General features: G+C 42.9%; 1 protein-coding gene across 1 annotated transcript in view; it reads right to left on the reverse strand.

Moving 5' to 3' along the window:
• RBFOX2 (RNA binding fox-1 homolog 2) overlaps positions 1-24,341 on the reverse strand; it is a 282,975-nt gene extending 258,634 nt beyond the window's left edge. Inside the window, exon 1 of the mRNA XM_074226822.1 lies at positions 24,317-24,341. The gene's annotated coding sequence lies outside the window, so the exon portion shown is untranslated. The remainder of the gene's footprint in view (positions 1-24,316) is intronic.
• Positions 24,342-24,830: the final 489 nt, after the last annotated feature.

Raw genomic sequence — 24,830 nt, forward strand, 5'->3', positions numbered from 1 at the left:
CCATAGTGTTCTTAATAGACCATCATCAATCATTGCACAAACCACTGTATATCTCAAGTTGAAGTCAATTAATTCCTGACTAAAGTTTCACCCGAAGAAGAGGTTTTGAATGGCATTAAAGTCCTTTCAAGTGGCAAAGCACCTAGTGCTGATTCTATTCCAGCCGAGAGATAAAAAGTGTGTGTGGTGGTGGTGGGGTCCATTGCTCATTCAAAAAGTGACGAATTTTCCAGGTTTTATGGTATGAAGAGGTTATCCCCCAAGAATTCAAGAATGCCTCCATCATTCATCTCTAAAAAGGTAAAGGGAACAGATTATCCTGTGACAATCACAAAGATATTTCTCTTTTAGTCATTGCTGCTAAGAGTCCTTCTTGCCAGATTCCTTCTCAATAGGCTGATCCTTCACCTGGAAGTTGGTCATCTCCCTGGAAGTCAGTGTGGCTTCAGAAAGGGTCAAGGAACAGTCGATATGGTGTTGCCTGCTCAACAACTCCAGGAAAGATGTGGAACAGAGGTCTGTATGTGACATTTGTGTTTTCATCAAGGTCTTTTATACCATCAGTCATGAGGATTATGGAAAATTATGGCAAAATTTGGTTGCCTGGAGAAGTTCATTAATATTGTCCTTCAATCTTATGGCAGCATATGTGCCCAGGTTCTGGAAAGTGGACGATGTTCTGGAGATTTCCCAGTCACCAATGGAGTAAAACAAGGCTTTGGGCTTGCTCCCATGCTTTGAGCATGATGTTTTTCAGTCATGCTATCAAACGCATTCACTGAGGATGAACATGACTTCAAGCTCAGCTACCCCACTGATGGCAAATTCTTCAACTTGAAAAGGCTCCAAGCCAAGACCAAAGTGGAGGGAGAGGTTGGAGCAGGATCTTCTTTTTGCAGATGATGGTGCCCTCATCACACCTCTGAAGTTGAGATGCAACAAAGTGGATCGATTCTCTGCTGCTTGTGCTCATTTTGGTCTCCATCAGCCAGCACCACACTATCCATGTGTAGAAACATCAATTATAGTAAATGGAGAAGTTGTGAGTACTTTAGACAAGTTCATTTACCTTGGCAGTATTCTTTCTAGGGAGGTGCACACCGACAATGAGGTTTACACTTGCATTGCCAGAGCTAGTTCATTATTTGGGAGGTTCCAAGGGAAAGTGTAGGAGAGAAGAGGTGGTACAGATTAAACTACCAAACTGAAGGTCTATAGAGCTGTTGTGCTTACCTCATCGCTATATGCCTGTGAAACCTGGACAGTCTACCAGCACTATGTCAGGAAATTGAATCACTTACATTTAAATTGTCTTAGGAAGATTCTGAAGATCACCTGGCAGGAAAAGATCCCAAACTCTGAGGTCCTTTCTGAAAGTAAACTACCTAGTATTCCAACATTACTTCACAGAGAGAAATTACTCTGGGCTGGACATGTTAGAAGTCCACTTACCAAAAAAGACTATTTTATGGAGAACTCCCACAGGGCAAACATTCACAAGGAGGTCAGACCAGAAGCAATACCAAGACACCCTGAAGGTCTCACTGAAGAACTTCAGAATTGATTGTACAGCATGGGAGAACCTAGCACAGGATCACCCAGGATAGTGTGCCCCCATCAGTGAGAGAGCTGCACTCTATGAGAAAGGCAGAATGGAAGCAGCTCAAAGGAAACGTGATAGTATGTTTAGAGTAAACATCCCAGGTGTTCACAGAATATTAATGCCTGACTTGTGGCAGAGCATTCTGAGTTTGTATTAGTCTAGTCAGCCCGTCAGACAGACACACTATAATTTGTCTCTAACACAGTGATGTCATTTTGCTCTTCCTTTTTCAATAACTAAGGTCAAGAACCAACCAACCGAATCTGATCTTCAGTAACTGATGTGAATATAGGCAAAGATGATGCTGGTGAAAAAGCATAACTCGGAATCAAAAAACAAAGGACAAATGCCTATTTATCATGAATACTCTTTTTAAAAAGATTTGGGAGGTGCTGAACATGAGTACATAAAAAATTCAAGTGACTAGTTTAGAAGGAAACTACTAATTACAAGAGTCGTTTCCAAAACAGCTATCTCTGTACTTGGAAGTTACATTAGGCCCATATATAACCCTATGTGCTCAGCCCCCCAAAAAGAGAAAAACTGAATTCCCCTACTCCATTGTACATTACACTTTTGAGGCCCACACACAATTGTATAAGTAGCATCTTCCCCACACATTAGTCACCAGTGAGAAGAACTTGGTTGACAATGAGTTGCTACTACAAGCTCCATCAAGTTACCTATACCCCTCCATTCCCACACTGATGTCTCAACAAACCCCCACAGGACCCAAAAGTGGAAGACAAAGGGGCACCTCACATTCTGTTCAGCCCTGAGGTTGGTGGATCAAGTCCCACTTTATGGACAGTTCTCATTCTGAAGTTTTGTTTCTAGTTTGATTCCAGCCTACATTATTCTAAAGTGTCAGACAAGGCTGACCTTGAAGAGTTGCTTTGAACATATGGAAGCCTGAACAAGACTGGCACCTTCTCTAGAGTTTTTCAGGGGAATGAAAGGTTCCCCAGATACCATGAGCACATGGACACTTTCCTAGTGCCCATGCCTCCCTGTCCCAGGGCAAACCCATCCTTGAGATACCACAATGAATAAAACTCCATCACTAATTTGAATCTGATCAATTCCCTTTCAATTGTCCAAGGACTTAACCATGTATACTTTTCTTCATGAGTAATTTCAGAGATCTGGGAGAAAGAATTATTTTACTATATATGACTTTCACATTACACACTAAGTTTAGAAACTAAGCCCCCTCCTAACATGCAATTCCATTTATGTCTCAAACCACTAACTTGGTAGAGCAAAGATCAAAATAAATACCAAATTAAAAGATATGAATGAGACATTCAACTAAAAGAGCTCCAACATGGACTACTTAAATAAGCTACTGACTATAAAAATAGGAAACAGATAAAGGAATAGATGTAGTTACAGGCTATCACCATTTCTAGGAAGTTTAACCATCTAAGTTAATTATATATAAAAAAAGGACCTAGAAACCAGCTTAGTCACAACAAACACATGGTAAATGACCTCCTTGTCAAACAGAGAACAACAGTCAAGGGCAACAATTAGAAAATAAATGTGTTTGCAAAAATCTTATGGAAGATAGGCTATAATGAGAAGAAAGATCTCATAAAACAACAAGAAGTCACTAAGGAGAAAAACAAGCTAATAAAAAATTGGGTGAGAGACCCAATTAATCCAAATAACCTCAGAGTATTTATGAGTGAATTTGGAAGGATAACAATCAGATAAAAAATGAAAAAGATCTTTCAAAATGTTTACAATGAATTATTTTCTTCATCACGGACAGAATAAGCCCTCTTTGACTCTAGCATTACAGACCCTGAGATACGTTATCATGAGAAGTAAAAATTATGAATAGAAAAATAAATATGGCGGGAAAGAGACTAAAACTAAATATATACAAGTCAGATTAACCAGTATTTATTAAATGTTTACTATGTTTTGGTAATTGTGCTAAGTAGTGGAAGCATTTGCTGTTGTGGATAATAATATTAAGAGCATAAAGAAATGATTAGAAAATGATATCAAATGCTGAGAAAAATCATGACCAAAACAGATAATCAAAATCTTTATGAATATAATCTATACTCACATATTGAGGGTATCTTATGAGTATGAGAAGGATCATAGCTCCGAGTTGCAAGGATCTCAGTGACCTTAAAAAATCCAACTATTTCATTTTACAGAAAAAGAAACCAAGGTCTAGAGAGGTTAAAAAACTTGCTCAAAGGCACACAGAACAGGCAGAAAAGAAGAGTCAGGCTTTGGCGATGATATTCTATAACTGACTAAAAGATGCAGAAACCACAGCTACCCTTCTGCTCAATGCTTGATAACTATAGTAAGCATTTGATTCAGCAGAGCAACTTGCAGTTTTAAAAACTCTCTTCTAGCAAGGTACCTCTGATGTTTCTACCAAAATCATACAAGATTCCTTCAAAGACACAAATATAATTGTTCAATACCAATCCCATTAAATAAGACATAAAACATGGAAACAATCTCCAGGTATCTGCACTGTCACAGAGCTTAATGCAAGCCCTCTGCAGGTAGGGACTGCTGACAGTGATGTCAAGTGCATAATCTAAAGGAAAGGTTGTTCAAATATGGCAAAGAGTTCCAGATATTCCTATTTACAGATGGTATTTTACTAACTCTTATCAAGCCCTTCTAAAAACAGCCATAATCATGCAAGGAAGTTCCACCTAGCCAGCAAATGATGAATACTGTCTGTATGGGTGACCCAAAGGGTTAATAAATGAGCACATCTGAGAAATTGCAGAGACCTGGGCTAAACCCCAGTCAAGGAGATGAAACTAGTCTGTACTGCATTTAAGAAAATCATTCATCATTCGCTGCTTTTCACAAGTCCAAATTTTTTCCATAAACAAAATCTCTACTTTCACATGACTCCTCTTTGGGAGATACTCTAGGGAACCTGTGAATCACAAAACAGCATCCTTTCCAAAGAACCCAGATATGGGGTTCCCCAAATGGCAATGAAGGGACACATTTAGTAAAGATCACTAGTTCAACCCCCCCCCCATCAAACAATATTCATGCAAAAAAAAAGGCTATAAAACACAGCACTTAATAGCTACAAGTAGGGGAAATGGCAGATCAGGCAAAGAGTGAGAGAAGATGACAAGAGAGACAGCCTAGGACTTCACTGCGGTCCAGTAATGTTAGGAGATCTACATACAAACCCTCAGGAAATGCCCCCCAGAAAATCTGCAGAAAGATGGACAAGAACAGAGGTGGAGTGCAAGTTGCAGCAGCAGCAGCAGCAGCACATCCACACAGATGAGATCACAAATCCACAACAGTGAACTGTGCCAAGCAGTTATCTTCTCTATCCATGGAAAATCAGAGAAGAAATCCAGCAAAACCACTGAAGTCCTTAGTTCTCTGACTTGAGGCCAAAACAGCACAAGTTCTGTAGTCCTCCTACCAAAGGAGAAGGGCATTCAGCAAGGACTTGGAAATGCATTGTTCCATTAGCCCAGGACCAGTCTAACAAAGAAGTTCACCAAAGGACTAGCTACCAGAGAAAACTTTTCAGTCACCGCATTTCTAAAACTCCTAAATTTCCAAAATTAAAACTAAGACGATCAGGGCTGCAATCAACCACCTGAACCTGAATAAGAGAAATCACATCTATGTAATACTGAAGTCTAAGATTTTGTTTGGACACAAAGCATTTTCTAATTGTAGGATTAGTAAAGATAAAAAATTCAAGATTCTTCACCCAAAGACCATAAACTTGTGGTTTTAAAAAATATTTTTATAACTGTTTTTTTAATTTAGTTTATTTCCTTGGTGATCCATCCAATATATTTTGCTTTATGCATTTTAAAATTTTTTATTCTGAGAAGTGCTCCATTAGCTACAACAGACTATCTTCCAAAGGGTTCAACACACATGAAAACTTAACCTTTGATTTACACTTGGTTGAAAAATGAGAGGTGGGGGGAAGGGGAAACTATTGTCTAGAGTCAGATAATCTCTTATGGTTCATTCCAGGTCTAAGGCTTCATGAAATCAAAATCAATCAACAAGTGGGAGGACCTGAGTTCAAATTTGACCTCAGACACTTAATAATTGCATAGCTGTGTGACTTTGGGTGAGTCACTTACCCCCACTTTCTTAAATAAATAAAAAAATAAAATTAAAAAAATCAATCAACAAGATGGAGTGTGTGTGTGTGTGTGTGTGTGTGTGTGTATGTGTGTTCCTGCATGTGCATGTGTACCTGTCAAATGGGCAGCTAGGTGACACAATGAATAAAGACCTGGACTTGAAGTCAAGAAGACATCTTCCTGAGTTCAAATGTGGTCTCAAACACTCTATATGTGACCCTGGGCAAGTCACTTAAACCTCTTTGCCTCAATTTCTTTATCTGTAAAATAAACTGGAAAAGGATATGGCAAACCACTCTAGTATTTTAGCCAAGAAAATCCTAAATGGGGTCATAAAGAATTGGACACAACTGAAATGTCAACACAGTATTTAAACATCAAGTAAAGAAAAAAATCATATTGTTCACAAAATCACGGAGACAATTAAATTCTACATCCTACTAACGAAACTAGAAATATGAGTCTCCAAAGAGGTTTTGAAAAACAGAAAAAAAAAATCAACCCACAAGGAAAATGTAATCCAAATTGCTACTAGAAAGGATAAACACAAAACAAGAGTTAAAGAAAAGTAAATGCTCTTTTTATGATGTCAAAGTATTGGAAACTGAAAGGATACTCAATAATTGGAAAATGGCTGAACAAGTTATGGTATATAATTTTGTGATGAAATACTATAGAACTATAAGAAATAATGAGGGGAGTGGTTTCAGCAAAACCTGGAAAGACTTAGATGAACTGATACAAAGCAAAAAGCAAAAAAAAAAAACCATTGTGCACAGAAACAGCAAATTGTATAATGATCAGGTGTGAATGACTTAGTTAATCTAATCAATACAATGATACAGTAAAATACCAAAAGAATCATGATGAAGGAGTCTTGCTATCTACCACTAGAGCAAGAATTGATGAACTGGGCGCACAATGAAGAATATTTTTTCATTTTATCTTTCTTGCTTTTTTTGGTAACATTAGCTAATATTGGAAATGTGTTGTGTGTTGACTTCACATGTATGGTTGATATCATTTTGCTTGCCTTCTCAATGGGCGAGGAAGAGATTAAAGAGAAGGAACTCAAAAATTTTTAAAAGAATGGTCCCTAAGAAGCAGAGACCTCTCTGAAAGACTGATGCATACATATATCCATTTCATGTGATAGGCAAGACCAGTGTTAACATTCTCATCTGAGAGTGGTGAAAACTGAATCAGATTAGTTCACTGGCTTGCTAAAGGCCCCAAACCTAGTAAAAATGTTTTGTAAAAACAAGGTCTTTCGGGGGTGGCAAGGTGGGGTACTCAATGGGGGGAGGAGGTTGGCAGAGTGAGAGGCAAAAGTAGAAAAGAAATCTCTTACAAATCTAAATCTGTGATCAGTCGATAGAAACACTGACTTTTCCAGTCACAAAAATGATTTTCCAAGTGTCAGACATCAACCAAAAAATATGAAATTTTAAACCCCCACATATGGAAGGGGCCATAGTTTTTCAATCCCTTCTTTTTACATCTGAAGAAATGAGATATTGTGTCTTACTCAAGGCCATATAAATAATAATCTCTCTGATCAATCAACAGCTGTTTAGTAATCACCCACTCTGTGTTGGCATTGTGCACCACATAGAACTCACTGCCTCTCTAGTGAACATTAAAAGCTACACCCTCCCAGTATTAGATATACATACAAGATCTTGCAGTAAAATTCGGGGTCAGATGGCCAACCCAAGAGACAGGTGTGGATACTCACATCACATTCCTGTCACAAGCCCTTCGCCCTTCACACATTTGGACGGGCAACCTCTCTCTCTTATACACACACACACACCCCAACACCCATAATAGCTCAAAGCAAGGGGGTAGACACAGCTAGAATTACTAACTTCCCAGCAATCTTTGCCAAAGCTACTCCCTCCCCCCACTTCAGGAAGCCACCATTGTAGGACTTCCTGAGGTTGCTGTAGTATCTCCAATCCAATGTGCCAGGCTTTGACAGCGACAATGCCCTTTCACAGGTTCCAATCAATGAAGGAGGCTTTGTGGGAACTCAGGACCACCAGGGAGCATCCTCCAGTCTTGCCAAGCCCAATTCAGAAATCATCTGATCCTCTTCTATCCTTTCCCAGCCCCTGGGATTCGACCAACAGCAGATGGAAGCGGCAAACTCAAAATGAATGGGAACCAGGAAGTCTCAACTGCAGCCGCTTTTTTCCAGAAGAGGGAAATAGTTTTTTTTCTTCTCCCCCCCCAAAAAATCCAGGGGGCATACAATATCCAAGGTGGCTAAAGGACAACTAAGAGCTCCAGTCTACTCCCTCTTCTCTCAAATGAAAGATTCGGTCCCGGCTCAAACTTACAGAAGTAGCAGAGCTGAGATTAGAACCTGAGTCTTTGGATTCCAAATCCCATGTCCATTTCGAGCTATCACAACTGAATGTAAAAATTATCACAACTGAGTGTCCTGCAACAGTTTTTATCATGGAAACCCTAACATTTTAAAACTTGCATGATGCTGAGCAAGTCCCTTCACCTCCCTGGGCCTCAGTTTCCTCCTTTGTAAAATGAGGGGTTTAAACTAGATGTTTTCTGAGGTCCCTTCCATCTCTACCTCTATGATCATATGGGACAAAGAAGGAAAGCATTAGCACTCCCATTTCACAGATGAGGAAACTGGGCCCTGCACAGCATCACATTCAAAGTCAGTGTTCGTTGCACACCCCCACAGCTATCTCTAAGTCATGTCAGAAGGGTGACCTATGCTGTGGTATCCCTTTTTTTGATGAGAATCCAAGATAAACAGAGCAGACCCATTAAAAAGTCCCAAAAATTTCCCAGAAAAGTAACCCCAAAACCCACATACCCCTCAGCAGAGTTCCTAAAATGACATCTTTTGTAAGAATGCTGCAAGATATCATCACAACTGAGAGCAATTACTACCCCTCGGGACAGCTGCCAATTTCCAATGGCAAAAGTTTCCCAAAACAAAACAGTAAGACTTAACTTCCTGGGAGTCTCTGCACTGGGGCTCCAGAGAGCAGGGTCTCTAGGCAGTTTTAGAGGCTGAAGATGGTCCCTTCTGGCAATACCCAACATCTGGGCATTGCCTCTAGAAATACTAACTTTGGCTCTGACCCTCCCCACCCACCACCACCCTTTACTGCCCACCTTCAACCTCACATAGTTACTAGTTTTTTCCATTCATTCCCCAAATTAAAAAATACTTAGATTGTAGTAGAAGCAGCTATGATGTGACACAACCAATATAGCCTGAAAGAAAAATAAACCATGGGACTCTTCAAAAACCACATCCCTGGAAGAAACTTTCCAATTTATCTGATACAAAGACACGTTTTTCCTTTTTGGAAGAGAACTCGAGGAGCTGGCATCAAAGTGGGGGGGGGACTCCCAACAACCCAGAAAGCTATATTTGAGAGTTTGATTTAGCCAAGGAATGAGGCTTTAGAAAGACTAGGAATTCACCTTATGTCAAAATTCTAAACTTCTGCAGTCATTTTCTACCCTGAGGAAAACAAAGTTTATCAGCATTTGGTATTCAAGAATGTCAACTGCTTCCTGAGTGGCAGATATCAATATTCTTGGTGGCTGGGGTTTTACAGCAGCATCAACTGGGTGGTATTTATATATACATATATATATATATATATATATATATATATATATATATGCAGAGAATTATTGTTATACCTCCAGAGGTCACAGTGCAAGAGGCCCCCCAGAAAAGATTCCTCTCTGAAAAGGCCAGATGTAGATTGGCAGTGTTAAAAAGGCAGGATAAAAGCTAGCTAATCTATGGAAGGATGAAACCTGGGACAAAAGTGAACAAAGACCTTGGCCAACAAAGTCAAAGACAAAAAAGAAAGTCTATATATACATATACCCACACATTCTTAAGAGAATATTTTTGAGGTTTCAAAAAACTGAAAATAAAGTGTCTGAGCAAGTCACAGTCCATGGAAATCATGGAATATCCTTCCTCTCCTCCATCCCTTTCTCTCTTCTCACACAATCCCCACCCTAATCAGCCTTTCTCAGCTCTGACTGCTTCAGCCTTCTCTCCTGGCTCCCCTCAAGTGCCAGTGCATTCCAATCTATCCTCCGCCCCCCCAAGCCATCAACAATGACATCACCCAGCAACTCGATAAATGCCAGCTTTTTACCACTAGTACCTTTAGAAGAAAAAGTTAATTCCTCTTCTCATCTCCACTCCCTGCCATCTTTCTGGCCGGTCCATCAGCCCCACTGGTCTACCTGCTCTTAACATACATTAAACTCCAGCTCCCATCTCTGGGTCTTACCCTGGCTGCTTTCCTCCTCCTCCTCCTCCTCCTCACTCCCTTCAAGACTCAACCCAAGGGTACCTTCAAGAGGAAGGCAATTCAAAGCCCATGAAGCTCCCACAGTTGCTAGTCTGCTCCCTCCCCAAACCACTCTGTATTCATTCATTTTGTATTCTGCAAACTGTGAGGACACATGCATATCTACTCACCTGTGTGGGTCCATATTGGAAGGTAAGCTTTTTTTTAGGGGGGGAGGGGGATGTTTACAAGGCAGTGGGGTTAAGTGACTTGCCCAAGGTCACACAGCTAGGGGATTATTAAGTGTCTAAGGCAGGATTTGAACTCAGAGGCTCCTAACTCCAGGGCTGGTGCTCTATCCACTGCATCACCTAGCAGCCCCAGAAGGTAAGCTTCTTGAAGGGATAAACAGCTTCTCTTTCACCTGTTTGCTCAGTGCTTGGGCACATGACTGTTCATGCTATATAAGAAATGAAGACCATATAAACCTGGGAGACTTAAATGAATCAAGGCAAAGAAAACAGGAAACTAGTATATCCATAATAACTACAAAAATGTAAACAAAAACAGTACTAAAAGGCAAATGAACTCAATTTTAATTGGGTTTTAAATTTTGCAAAGTTCTTTACACATATTATCTCATCCAATAGTCATAACCATCCTGTGAGATGGGTACTATCCCCATTTTACAGACCAAAAAAAGGAGAGGTACACAGATTACCAAGGGGCTATTCATCTCAAAATTTTTTTTTTGGGGGGGGGAGCAGGGAGTGTCATGACAATATAGGCAATCATGATACCTAGGTGCCACAATGGATAGAGTCCAGGTCAGGATTCAGGAAAATTCATCTGAGTTCAAAGTTAGCCTCAGACATTTATTAACTGTGTGAGCCTGGGCAAGTTACTGTCTCCCTCAGTTTCCTCAAATGTAAAATGAGCTGGAGAGGGAATTGGTAAACTATTCCAGAGAATCAGACATGACTGAAAAACAACTGGACACCTACACCCACAACCTATGTGACCTAGAAAAATCCCAAATGGCCCTCAGCCCTTGCAGTCCCCTTCTACTTCAGCAGTAATTAGAACAAAGTAACACAAAAGACTATAGGGGGATGATAAGTAGGACAGCTTTCTGACTGTCCACAGCATAAATCCGACTGTTGGGGGACTCTATATGTAAGCTCTTTTGATCAATGACCAACAAGGGAATACAGACTTAAGAAGCCAAAACATTTCCATCTTGATATCATGCTCTCAAAGAAACTGGAAGAAAGAAGGAAGCTGAAGGTAAATGGAAAGCCAGCTCACTCACAGGTACTCCCTGGAGGGATAATAACTACGAGCGAGAATCGTATTTCCTTGGTTATACTGTCCTGCAATGAGAAATCTTTGCAAAAAAGGCCACTAGGACAGAAGTGCAGTTTATGCACCAAAACTGATCCTTTCCAACCAAGAGGTCAAGAGATTATATGAAGACTGTACTGGCAAGACACCCTTTGTGGCGAGTCCCCTGACTGAGATAAAGAAAATGTGTTAATAACTTCTTTTTTTTTTTCAGAATTGAGATTTGGACAATTATGATACTGAGGGCTTTATTTTGCAGGCTTGTTTTTTTTTCTCTTGTTCAGTCAGTCAACAAATATTTATTAATGATGAATGGAGTGTGAGGGAAAGTAAGTACAAGTCAGATTAGTTGTTAAATGCTTAACTAAAAAAAAATTAAAATTTTTCCTTTAAAAAAAAAGTAGCTGGGGTGGCTAGGTGGTACAGTGGATAGAGCACCAGCCCTGGAGTCAGAAGCACTCAAGTTCAAATACAGCCTCAGACATTTGACAATTGCCTGGTTTTGTGACCTTGGGCAAGTCACTTAAACCCCATTGCCTTAAATAAAATTTTAAAAAATAATTTTAAAAAATTTTATAAGTAGCAAAAAAGGACTAGTTAGTAGCCTGGCAGGAAGGTCAAGGATAAGGAACTGGGAAAGGAGGGGCCTGTAGAGATCCCACAATATCTGCCTTCAAAACTGAGATTCAACTAATCAAGTTCCCTTACTTTTTCAACATGAAAAGAAATCTGGAAAAATGTATATTAACATTGTATAATGGGTATCAGCTTTTTATTTTTCAATTGAGCTAAGTCAGTTATATTGTATAAGAATCATTGGGGAACAGAAGGAAAGTTTTGTTAGGGCTACAGTTTAGCTAAGCCATAGTTCAAAATCCCTGCAGTAGCATATGTCAACACAGAAGAACTGGAACTGGGTACCTCTAATGGCCTTACTCTTCTGCCTTATCTTCTTCTTCCTTTAACAAAAGCATCACAAAAGAGACTTTACACACAATTATGTTATGAATATTCAATTAGAAAGGAATTCCAAATAGAATTATTTTTCTGGGTGATTCCAGATGTTGGTCTTCACGGAAGTCAACTTCCCCCGGGGGTTCTCTGCTGGCCATGGTCTCATTGATATGTGAAGGCAACAAAGGTTAGCTAGAGATCTGATATTTATCTGATGGTAAAGAAAGCTAGCCTAGGCCTCTTATCTTGGAATACCTAGAGCCACATTCCATTCACCATTCTTTACAAGGGTAAATAGAGATTTTACTGATAATTTTCCAACTTGAAGTCACAGGTATTAATGATTTCCAGGACTCACAAAGGCACAAAGACTTTGGAGAGTATGTTCATTCAAATTTTGTTGTTTTACATGCATGAAGGCAGTCCCACTCAAGTTATAAGGCATAATTGTCTTTATTCAGGTACAAACATGGGAGCAGAAGAAAGAGGCAAAAAGAATGAAAGATAAATGATTAAATGAAGTCTGAGGAAATTGATGGGATGAGGAAGTGAGTCCTTTCTAATGGTAATAGCAGCACCTTACTCTTCTCTCCTTCAGTCTCCATACCAGCAGGCAGTTTACTTGGCTAAGGTTTCATTATCTAATCCATCTCTGATCAGTTCAGATAATCCCCTCTCAGTGGTGCTGATCCTGTTAGGAGGGTTGTGCAAAGCTGCTTGGGCCAGGATTGGGGCAAATCCCATCAGGTCTGTCTCATGAATCTGGGACATACTTTGATAATTTGGAGTTAGTAAAGTGGATTGGGAAGTTAGCTGCAATTGCAGGGTCTGTTCATTAAATCATTTCATTAGCTCCTATGAAGAAAGCATTTGCTTTGGTAAGGAATCCTGAGAAAGAACAAAGGTCCATTTGAGGTTTGGATCCGGGTGGATAGCATGTTGGTTCCCTTTAGGCCTTATTGGATTTGGAATCTCCTTGGGGTTTTACCACACATACTTAGAAGTCTGTCAAGAAAACTTTAGAGCTTCCTGTCCAAGATATCTGCCTAGGGCAGGGCCAAGTTCATCGAGTCAGTGGCCTTACTAAGAGGGCTGGAAATGAGCAGAGTGTTCATCACAGGAGTCTCTTTTATCCACTAGTGGCACGACTGCAGACTTATTCCTCTGGGGGGAGTGGGGGGAGAATTCAGAAAGCTATATTGACCATTTCCAGCTCTGGGGTATAAGATCCCAAGAATTTCCTGCTCGGGAGGTAACATCAGCTATTAGGCTGGCTGGGCTCTGGTCATGGGGTCAGTGCCTCTTTAGGGTCCTTGCTCCATAGCTGGATAAGGGCAGGGCCAGTGTTCCTCAACAGCTTCAAAACAGAAAGGGTTCCTCAGACTTCTTTATCCTTCCTAAGCTATTCTTCAGATTCTTCTCAGGGATATTCAGATCTCTGAGTCAACTTTACAGGCTCACCTGTGGACTTTAACCCATCAGGTCCTGTGTAAGATTCTAAGTCTCTATTAACTCTCCAATAATATCAGTCTAAAGTGAAGGAAGGCTCTCTGAACACAGAGACAGAGGTGGAGAATGGCTGGTGACTGAGAAGGGGGGGAGATAAGGCAATCTGATCCTTAGTTTCCTGTGCTCAAATATTAATTGAATGCAGGTGGGTCCGTGTTCTCACAATTCCTGTTAACCATGTTGAGCACAAAGAGTAGAATGCTCTAGGTTCTCCAAGCTAGAAGCCTGGGTCAGCTGTCTTAAATGGCAAGCTAGCAAACATCTGTTGCCTTTACCCATCAGTCAAGGAGACAAGTCCCACAAGGGAAGCTGACTTCAATGAAGACCAACACCTGCAATCATCCTAAGGAATAATTCTATTTGGAACCGCTTTCTGATTATATATTCCCAACATACTTGTGTTCACTTTATGTGTGGACATTTATCATCCCCCCATTAGAATGCAACTTCTACACTGGGAGACTGGCCCAGGTGTATCCAAACCCACTTCCCTGGCCACCGCACTCCCAAGGCAGCCAGGTCTCAAACACTCTGATGATCTCACCACCATTATAAGGGGCTCAGAGGGTGCAAATCTGTGCAGTCAAGTGCTGCCTTTATAAGCAGCACCATACTCCTTTCACCCCTAAAACAGTTGTGCTGCTCCAGGTTAGTTAAGGCAAGTTAAAGCTTTGAAGGACAATTCTAGTTTGAACCCCCTGGTTAGATATCTAACATTTAATAAGCATTAAATTCATACTAAATAAATTAATTCAAAACTTGCTTTAATCCTTATATAGACTCTCAACTCCTTATGCCCTCTCTTCCTTGTGAAGCCTGGTATCACTTCTACTTCAAAATATCTGTTTCTCCACTTAAAAAGCAATGTTATTTCCCTATGAATCAAAGGATCCATAAAGTTTAGCAAGACATTCATAATATTATGGAGAAGAAAACCCATGAAAATAAGGGTTGTTTTTTTTTAAGCCCAGTCACCAAGGACAGAACCCAAAATTTCTATCAGTCAAACCCAGGAAGAAGGAAAGACCTCCCAGGAGAAAAGAAATGGATTAGAAGGAAATCCCACTTCCCTTCCTCCCTTATTTGTCTAGGCAGGGGAGTGGAGGAGAGCTGAGACATTGCTCACTTTTACCGAAATGCTTTCTCCCCTTTCTTTTTGTTCCATTATCAGGATGGCTAGCTAGGGAAGGGATGGTGATGGAAAACACAAAGACAATCATTTGGTAAAGAGACTGCAACCTAGAGTTGTTCTTCCCCAACACAACACACTAGTTTTCCCTAGTTCTAACAACACAGCTTTGATTGGCTTTATCTATGATACAAGGTCAACTCCAAGTTGCATGACCCTTTTCATAAATCAAATTTTAAATTTCCCCAGGGAAGATACATTTTTATAAAAGAAAAGACCATCTATATCAAGCTAAGAAGCCTTCTGAACTTCAGTTCAACAAATTTTTCTAAAGAATCTTCTGGGTCAAAGGCCCCACTCTCCTCACTAAGAACACAAAATTGGGGGGCAGAAGGAGACATCCCACAGGTCACTGTGTTAAATTAAGGAGCTAACAGTAATACTCTAATGTAGATCAAGTTTACAGTGAATTACACCACTAATGAATCCCTAAAAAATAAACTTTCCAGGTACATTTTCCCCTTCAAAAACTGATTCCATCTCCCCAAACACTTTTCAGCTGTTAGTTCTGATCTAGAGCCTCATAGAGCACCACTCTTCTTCACTCTTGCACCCATTCCTCTCTTGGAGGCTTTCTCTTCTCGGAGATTGGATCTGCTAGGATCCTAATCATTTGGCTCTCTTCTAGGGATATATTCTGAACCCAAATATTACAACATCAACATTTAATAAGCATTTTCTCAGCTCTCCTAAACTACATTCTAGGAACTAATGGACAACATCTGGACAAAGACCCAACCACCAGGTCCAGAAAACTAGAACTCTGAACTCTATGACTATGCAATGCTTTAAAAAGAAAAAAAAAACTACTATTATTTTCTAATTTCCAGTAAAGTGGGATTTAAAGGGGGTCTGTGGTATCTCAGTACATTTAGAGGTGGAAGATCATGTTTGAATCTCAACTGTATTACCTACTACTTGTAGGACCTTCCCCTCCTCTCAAGGCCTCAGTTTTCTCAGCTTCAAAATGATGTGACTGGACTTTGATGGCCTCTGAGTTTTCTATGACCATTATTATTTGTAAGGAAGGGAAATTTCATGAAGGTGCCTTCATCTCTGATAGGATTTCTCCATCAATTTCACCAGGATGTTATGCAATCAGATTATTTAAATAAAACACAATGGGGCAGAACCAAGATGGTGACAAGAGCGGATCTTGTCTTAGGCGCTCTCTCATAAAATTTTTAAACCAAGGACTCTTAACTAAATCTTCGAGAGACAGAACCCACAGAGGGACCCAGTGAGGCAGTTCTACTACTCAAGGTAACCTGGAAAAGTGCAGAAAGGCTCTGCTCCTGGGGGTTGGAGGGGTGGCCCGCCAGAGCCAAAGAACTTCAGCCTCCCGGAGGCAGCCCCAGGGTGCTGGGAGCCACGGCTCACAGCAGTGGGGGAGTTTCCTGACCTACGCCCCAGGGAGCACCGAGCACAACTTAAGGGAACAGTGGTGGACCTCTGCCACAGCTAGCACAGGAAGCCCAGCCCACTGCAGCCCGGATTCAGGAAGGATTCAGGAAACAGAAGCAGGCACAGCTGGTAAAGCAGGAGCCCCCAGGGCATGAGCCCATAGAGCTAAGGGAGGGGAGTGAAGAGAGAGAGACTGCAAAGCTCTGTCCTCTGCCCCTGGAACAGGACTCTGGGGCTCTGACTGAATTCAGATCCTGATCCCAGTCTAGGCCTCCCCATAGAACAGCAGGGCCCCCCCCCCCCTAGCCCCGTGGCAGAGGGGGGCACTTATGGTCATTCACAGACCAGGAGGGAGGACAGAGCCTCACACACTGAGAACCTTGTGGGAGTGTCCCAAAAGCTCAGGAAGCACCCCAAAAACAGGCTAATCCTGGGAAAATGAGCAAGCTGAAAAACATGAGGAACACCACTGAGAAATGTTTTGCCTGTGAGCCCAAGAAGGATCAAAACACTCAGTCTGAAGATGAGGAAGCACAAGCTCCTGCATCTAAAGTCTCCAAGAAAAACAGAAATTGGGCTCAGGCTATGACAGAGCTCAAAAAAGACTTTGAAAATCAAATGAGGGAGATAGAAGAAAAACTGGGAAAAGAAAGGAGAAAGATGCAGGAAAAAACATGAAAACAAAGTCAGCAGCTTAGTTAAGGAAATCCAAAAAATGCTGAAGAAAATAGCATGCTAAAAACCAGTTTAGGTCAAATGGATAAAACAGTTCAAAAAGTTATTGAGGAGAAGAATGCTTTAAAAAGCAGAATTGGTCAGATGGAAAAGGAGATAAGAAAGCTCTCTGAGGAAAACAAATCCTTCAGACAAAGAATAGAATTCAGGGAGATTGATGAATTTAGAGAAATCAGGACTCAATACTTCAAAACCAAAAGAATGAAAAATTAGAAGAAAATGTGAAACATCTCATTGAAAAAACAGCTGATATGGAAAACGGATTTAGGAAAGATAATTTAAAAATTATTGGAATGCCTGAAAGTCATGATCAGGAAAAGAGCCTTGACATCATTTTCAAAGAATTACTACAGGAAAATTAACCTGATATCCTAGAAGCAAAGGGCAAAATAGAAATGGAGAGAAGCCACCCATCCCCCTGAGAAAGAGATCCCAAAAAACCAACCCCCAGGAATATTATAGCCAAGTTCCAGAACTCCCAAGTCAAAGAGAAAATATTACAAGCAGCCAAGAAAATATTACAAGCAGCCAGAAGGGCACAATTCAAATACTGTGGAGCTGCAATCAGGATCTCACAGGACTTAGCAGCAACTACATTAAAAGCTCGTAAGGCTTGGAATATAATATACCAGAAGGCAAAAGAGCTTGGAATGCAACCAAGTATCAACTACCCAGCAAAAATGAATATCCTCTTCCAGGGAAAAAAGATGGACTTTCAATGAACCAGGGGAATTTCAAAGGTTCCTGTTGGAATGGCCAGAGCTGAACAGAAATGTTTAATCTTCAAATACAGGACTCAGGTGAAGCATAGAGATTGAAGGAGAAGGGGAAAATATGAGGGAGTTAATGATGATGAACTGCATGTATTCCTGCATAGAAAAAATGACACTGATAATACTCATATGAACCTTCTCAATTAACAGAGCAGGTAGAAGAAGCTTTTACAGATGAAGCACAGGAGAAAGCTGAATTTGAAGATAAAATATGGTGTAAAAATGGAGTCAATAGAAAAAAGGGAAATGTAATGGGAGAAAGAAAAAGGAGAGGGGGAATAGGCCAAGATATTTCATATAAGATTTTTCTTTATTACAATGAGCTATTGCAATGATATGGAAGGGGGGAAGGCAAGGGGGGAATGAGGTAATCTTTGCTCTCATCAGAGGTGGCTAGGAGAGGAAACAGCATATATACTCAATGGGGTATAGGCATCTGGAGTAAGAAGGAGGGGGGAGCAGGGGGAAGGGATGGGGATGTGAGTCATGGAGGAGAGGATGGACCATGGGGGGAGAGTGGTCAGATATAACACATTTTCTTTTTTACTTCTTGCAAGGGGCTGGGTTTGGATGGCCTATCCTGGACCATAGGGCCAGGTGGATGCTGGGCCTAAGGGGTGGTAGGGGGGCTCAGGGCCTCTTGGCCCCAGGACCAGTGATCTGTCTGCTGCGCCACTCAGCTTCCCTACAGCAGAGTCAGAGTGAAAGGAGAAAGAAAATATAGTACACTGTAGTGGAGAAAAACGAAAGGAGGGAGTTGCGATCAGCAATGGCAACGTTGGGAAAATATGGAACTGTTGCGATGGACTTATCATAAAGAATGTGATCCACCTGCGACAGAGTTGGTGATGTTGGAACACAGACTGAAGCACATGTTTTATTATTATTATTATTATTATTATTATTATTATTATTATTATTATTATTATTATTATTTTGGGGGTACAAGGCAAATGGGGCTGGGTGGCCTGCCTAGGGCCGCATAGCAGGGTGATCTTTGGGTGTTTGAGGCCGGATTCGGACCCAGGTGCTCCTGGCTCAAGGGCCAGTGCTCTGTCTGCCACCCACCTGCCCCTACTATTATTACTATTTTATTTTATTTTAGGTCTTTTTTTTCTTTTTTTGGTTTATGCAGGACAGTGGGGTTGGGATGGCTTGCATGTCACATGGCTGGGTGATGGTTGGGTGTACGGGGCCAGATATGGGTTTGGGTGCTCCTGGCTCCAGGGCTGGTGCTCCATCCACTGTGCCACCTGGCCATACCTACAATTATTACTATTATTTTTTTACTTTAATTTTTTCTCCCCCCCTTTACTTTATTGCTCAAGCGAGTCTATATTTTTTTGGGGGGGGAGAGGGTATTTTGTTTACTCTTAAACAAGAATATTTTATTAATGTATAAAAAAACATTATTTGAACAAAATGAGAATAAATATTAAATTTAAAAATAAAATAAAATACAATCAGGGCAGCTAGGTGGTACAAGCAGATGGAGCACTCACTGGCCCTGGAGTCAGGAGGACCTGAGTTCAAATCCAACCTCAGACACCTGATACTTATTAGCTGTGATTGACTTAACAGTCCTGCCCCCCCCCAAAAAAAGATAAAATACAGTCAACTCAATTCACTTCAAAAACCCTTTAGTATCGGCAGACGGGGCCCCCCACCTCCCAGTCGAGGTTTTTCTTTTTGGGGCGGCTAGGTGGCTCAGTGGATAAAGCACTGGCCCTGGAGTCAGGAGTACCTGGGTTCAAATACGGTCTCAGACACTTAATTACCTAGCTGTGTGGCCTTGGGCAAGCCACTTAACCCCATTTGCCTTGCAAAAACCTAAAAATAAAAAACAAAAAAAAACCCCTTTAGTGACAAAAATCTTCCAAAAGTGAATGCTGAAAACTTCATATGTAAATGGAAATAATAAAATACTACTATAAAAAGTGTTGGGTCTAATAAAAAATAATTAACTGACTAGCTGAAAAAAATTATATAATTTTTTTTGAAGTAATAAATGTTGCCAATACTGTATAGAGGTTAGAATATCTCTTGAAAGAACTGTGGAACAATTGTTTGAATTTTAGCATAATAGCACAAAGCTATTTCCAACCTATTTTAAAATTGCTTATGTCATTGTTCATATTATTATAGGGAGCTCTCAAAAACTGCCCTTAAAACTTAAAAAACCCTTTGGTGAGCACTGGTCAGTGTTCAAGGACCATCCCATTCCTGCCGCACAAGGGCAATTTCCTTAGGAAAGAACTCCATAAAGTATCCAGAAATGTCACCAAAAGATGATAGAGGGAAAAGGGGCCGAAGGTGGACTATACAAGAAACAAGCCCCGTGAGGTCAGATCACCAGGCATATTTCAGGGAGGAACATGAGCTGAACAGGTTCCATGAAGGAGGATCTTACTGCATTCTAGTATATTCACATAGAGAGGAAAGAAAAGAAGTAACCCAAGTCACCCACCAATTCCATCTCCAACACTAGCTAAGAGACAGGATAAGTGAACTGCAATCCTCTTAATCCCAGCTTTTTCTTCCATAAAACAGAGACTAATAAAATATTTCTCCTATATCCCCTCCCCACAAGGCAATATAACATTCAAAGAATTAATAACGTATTTAAAGAGCTCTGTAAACCTTTACAGCATTATATAAATGTCCACTTTTATAACATGAGAACCACTGAGAGGCACAATGAGGAGAGAACTGGGTTCAAGTCCTGACTCAAGCACATACTGGTTGGATGATATTATGTGAGTTACTTAACCTCTCCAGATGCTCCAGACCTGGTGAGATTAGGGACCTCAGCCTTCTCTTTCTCCCGTCTAGAGTTTCTTTGGACTGGGTTGTTTGAATGTTGCCTCCTCCACTGGCCTGAAAACTTCTCCAAGTCATGGCTGTCTTTTGTCTGTCTCTATATCTCCAGTGCCTGGCACAGTGGTTTGCACATAATAGGCCTAATAATAAATAATAATAATAAAAAATGTGTGGTGATTAACTGATGTGCACTGATAGATGGAGTCCTAGGACTAATTCCTATCATGTAAAAATAGTATTTCACAAGCAGGTAGGTGATGAAGTGAGCAGAGTGCTGCAATCAGAGAAGGAAGGAACTTGGGTTCAAGTACTGTGTCAGATGCTGACTAGCTGTGTGACCCTGGGCAAGGCACTTCCCCTCAGTCAGGCTCAATTGTCTCATTTGTAAAACAAAGAGGTTAGCCTGAAGGATCTCTAGGTTCCCTTTCCACTCGGATCCTATGATGCTCTCTCCCCACCTAATACAAAGGCTTGATAAAACAAGGCTATAGAGTCTATAAGAGCAGCATCATATTCCCCAGAACCAGGTTCTGAAGTAGAGGAATCAGGACAAAGTACTACCAGAACCAGACTAAAATGTACTTGAGAAGTGTTTAACAAAAATAAATAAAAACACAACAGAATATAAATAAAGTGAATCTGTGGCTTTTCTATGTCAATATGCAGCCCATGGGGATCTTTCTGTACATTTAATAGCCCTGTTTCTATTTAGGTTGATATTACTGCCCTAAATCAGGGAGCTCTCGAAAAATGCCCTTAAAAATTAAAAATAATATATATAACCCTTTGGTGAGCACTGGTTACTTGAAAGGGGCCTTACAAATAAGCTAATCCAAGCCCTTCATTTTACACAATGAAGAACCTGAAGCCCAGAAGATTTAATTGGCCATAAAATTAATAGTAAAGCTAGAATCTGAAACTGTTTCTCTGCTTGCAAAATGAGTTCCTTATCCCATGCAAATTTCCCTCTAAGTGAAAAGGCAATGAATGAAGTAGAACCGATTCATACATGTGTATAAATATCCGTAAAACACTGAAGGTAATTATAGGTGTTGTCATTAGAATGAAAAGTAAGGACCTAGAAGAGCCCCAGAGCGCTAAAGAGAATTACTGAGTTATTTCCTGGTGGGCTCCTTCATCTTAGCTCAAAGTCTTCCTCCTCTGTCAAAGTTTCCCTAATCACCTGAAGCTCAAGAGACACTTAGCAAGGCCTCCACTCATCTTGGGATACCTATCATGTGGTATGGCCAGACCCTCTCGGAGCTTCTATACAAAGAGAACCCTCTTTGTATTCCACAGGGCCCCTGGCAGAGAGCTGGACTCTGGCAAGCACTCAGTGCTGACATGCCTTTGGGCTCCTGTAACTAGAGCGCTTGGGAACCAAAAGAGAAGGAAAGAAGGCAGTGGAGAAAACCCCAAGACTTAAGAGTGGCCAGAGACTGCTGAACTCTTTCCTCTCCCAGTCCCCCAGGGGCTAGATTACTCCATGAGATTAAGGGAGGAAAACAAAGCTCCCAAGGGACCCAAGGCACTATCCTCCAGAAACTCACAGCTAAGCCCCCCCCCCACCAAAGTCCCTAGCTTTCATGTGAATAAGGGGACTGACAGGCCACTGCCTTCTTCAAGATCCCAGATGTGGCCCCTAGTATTTCTTCCTGCTAATGTTCAAAATCAGTCAAACAGGCAAACCAAGCAAAAGAATTCAACAAGAAGAAATGCCCTCCATGTGGCAATTCCTGGGACCCCACGGCACGGTAGGATGACAAGGCGTTGACCTCCCTTAAATCAACTCATAAAAGGACAAGACTACCTGAGACAGAATAGATCCTGTTTTTAAAGGAGAGCAAAGAATCCTCTAGAAAAATATGAAACACGGTCAGCACCAATTTCCATAGCACAGGGAGGGCTCTGAAAATCAGGAAGCAAAACAGAGAAAAATGTTAAGCTTTGCCCAACTTTCCAAGAAACAGGGACCAGTTTGAACAACTTCTGGTTGCCCAATCGATCGGAGTGAACACAGCCCCCACCTTTCCCACTAAATGAGGCTTTTCCAGGCTGAGCCCTTGCTCCAAAGGACTGTGCCCCCCCCACCTGACCTCCCTGAAGCCACTGCTGCAGACCAAACACCACATTCCCTACTCTTTCCACCCCTAATTTCTCTTCTCAAAGGGCTAAAGGGCCAGAAACTTTCCTCTCAGGCTTGGGAACAAGGAAGTGGGAAAGGAGTTTCTGAGAAGCCTGGCTGGGTGTCCCAAGGGGATGGCTGCCCGGGGGGCTGCTCTGCTTCTTGGCCCTCCAGTCGAGACGTCCTGGCCCAAGTTAAGGAGCTGTAACCACAATGCTCAAGTCTTCTGGTGCTAAAAGTCCCACAACTGATTGAAGCCACAACCTAAGCCACATCCCCTTTCTACTCTCTCGAGGAGTTGCATCTCCATCTCTCTCTTCTCTTGTCCCACTTCCCTGATTCCACCCTCTCCTCATCAGTAGACCTCTGGCCCAGGCTGCCCAGATCCCTCCAGCCACGCCAGTCCCTCCTTCCCCTTTCCCCCTGCTTATTCATCCCTCAGTCCCAAGCAACACATCCAAACTGACTCGCACTCCTTTTTTCTTTAAAAAGGGAGGGAAAGGATGATCAAAGGGGGTCTCAATCGCCCTCACTCTGTCCTGTCTCTCATTCTTCTGTGTCACACCTCTCCTTCCTCAGGCCAGATGTCCTTGCACAAAACGAGAATTCCCATTTCTCAAACATTCATCTCTTTCCAGAAGTTGCTAATCCACCCCAAAATGAAGGACTCCTTACCCCCTTTACTTCTCAAACTGAATTCTCCCAACACCTTAAGTGTGTGCCCTCCTCCAAAACGAATCGCTCTCAAGAAAGTAGTCTCCGAAAGTGAGGATCACTAAAACCAAACATCCCCCCCTTCCAAAAGCTACAAACTTTGGAGCCCCTATTCCAAAGGTAACTGTTGCCTTCGTCAAATAAGCTATCAGCGTGGTCATTCCTCCCCCAAACAAGTAATTCCCAAATCTAGCATCGGGTCCCCCGGAACTTAAACTGTGCGTGCTGCGCCTCCACAACCAAAGTCCTGCCTTCCCCAACTTTCTGTAACACTGGCCCCCAAAGGCGTCTCCAGAGATGAGCGCTGGAGACAAAGGGCGAGGGGCGGAGAGCCTCGATCCAAGTGCCGGGGGGCAGCCCCAAATTCTGGGGGCTCTGGCTGGGCACGAAACTCGGGGAAGAAGCCGGAGTACAGTTACAAAACACTTCACACGCCCGGCTCCTGGCTGGGCGGGGCCGCTATCAAAGGGACCAATGGCCGACTCAGGACGGTACCCCCAAATCACCCGAGCCCCCGCCTCCCAGGGCCAGCTCCCAAAGCTCGCGGGGGCCCCCGCGCTCAGGCCCACGGGGCAACGGGGGAAAGTGCCCGGGCGCGGGCTGGCTGCGCGGGGGGCCCGGGGCGCGGGCCGGGGGCGCCCCCCGAGCGGCCCGAGGAGCCCGGGCTCCGCTAACGGGGCGCCGCCCGCCCGGCCCGCCCCGCCCCGCTCACCTGCACGCCGCCGCCCGCTCCGGGCCCGGGCCCCGCCGGCCCCTCGTCGGGCCGCGCCTGGGCCGCCGGCCCCGCGCCCTCGGCGCCCTCGTCCGTGCGCGGCCGCTTGCCCGGGCCGGGGTCGGCGGGGCCCGCGGGCGGCGGCGGCGGCGGCGGCGGCGGCTCCAGCTCGGGCTCCCGCTTGACGCCCCGCGCGGGGCCGGGCTGCGCGGGGGGGCGGCGGCGGCCGCGGCTGGGCCTGGGCCCCTTCCGCCATCCGGGCCCGCCTGGCCTCCTCCGGCGCCCTCGCACACGCCGCCGCGCCGCGCCCCGCACCGGCCGCGCGACTGTCGCGACTCGCGGCCCCGCCCCCCCGCGCGCGCTCCCCACGCGGCCGGCCGGGCGCGCGTGCGCGGAGGGCCGGCCCCGGCGCGCTGGCCTCGCTCCGCCGGGCTCCCCCGGCCGGGCCCCCGGCAGCGTCGGGCTCCGCCGGCCTCGGGCTCGGCCTCGCTGCGAGCTGGGCCTCGGCCTCTGG

The sequence above is a fragment of the Macrotis lagotis genome, chromosome 2 (assembly GCF_037893015.1).
Source record: "Macrotis lagotis isolate mMagLag1 chromosome 2, bilby.v1.9.chrom.fasta, whole genome shotgun sequence".
NCBI classification, from domain to species: domain Eukaryota; kingdom Metazoa; phylum Chordata; class Mammalia; order Peramelemorphia; family Peramelidae; genus Macrotis; species Macrotis lagotis.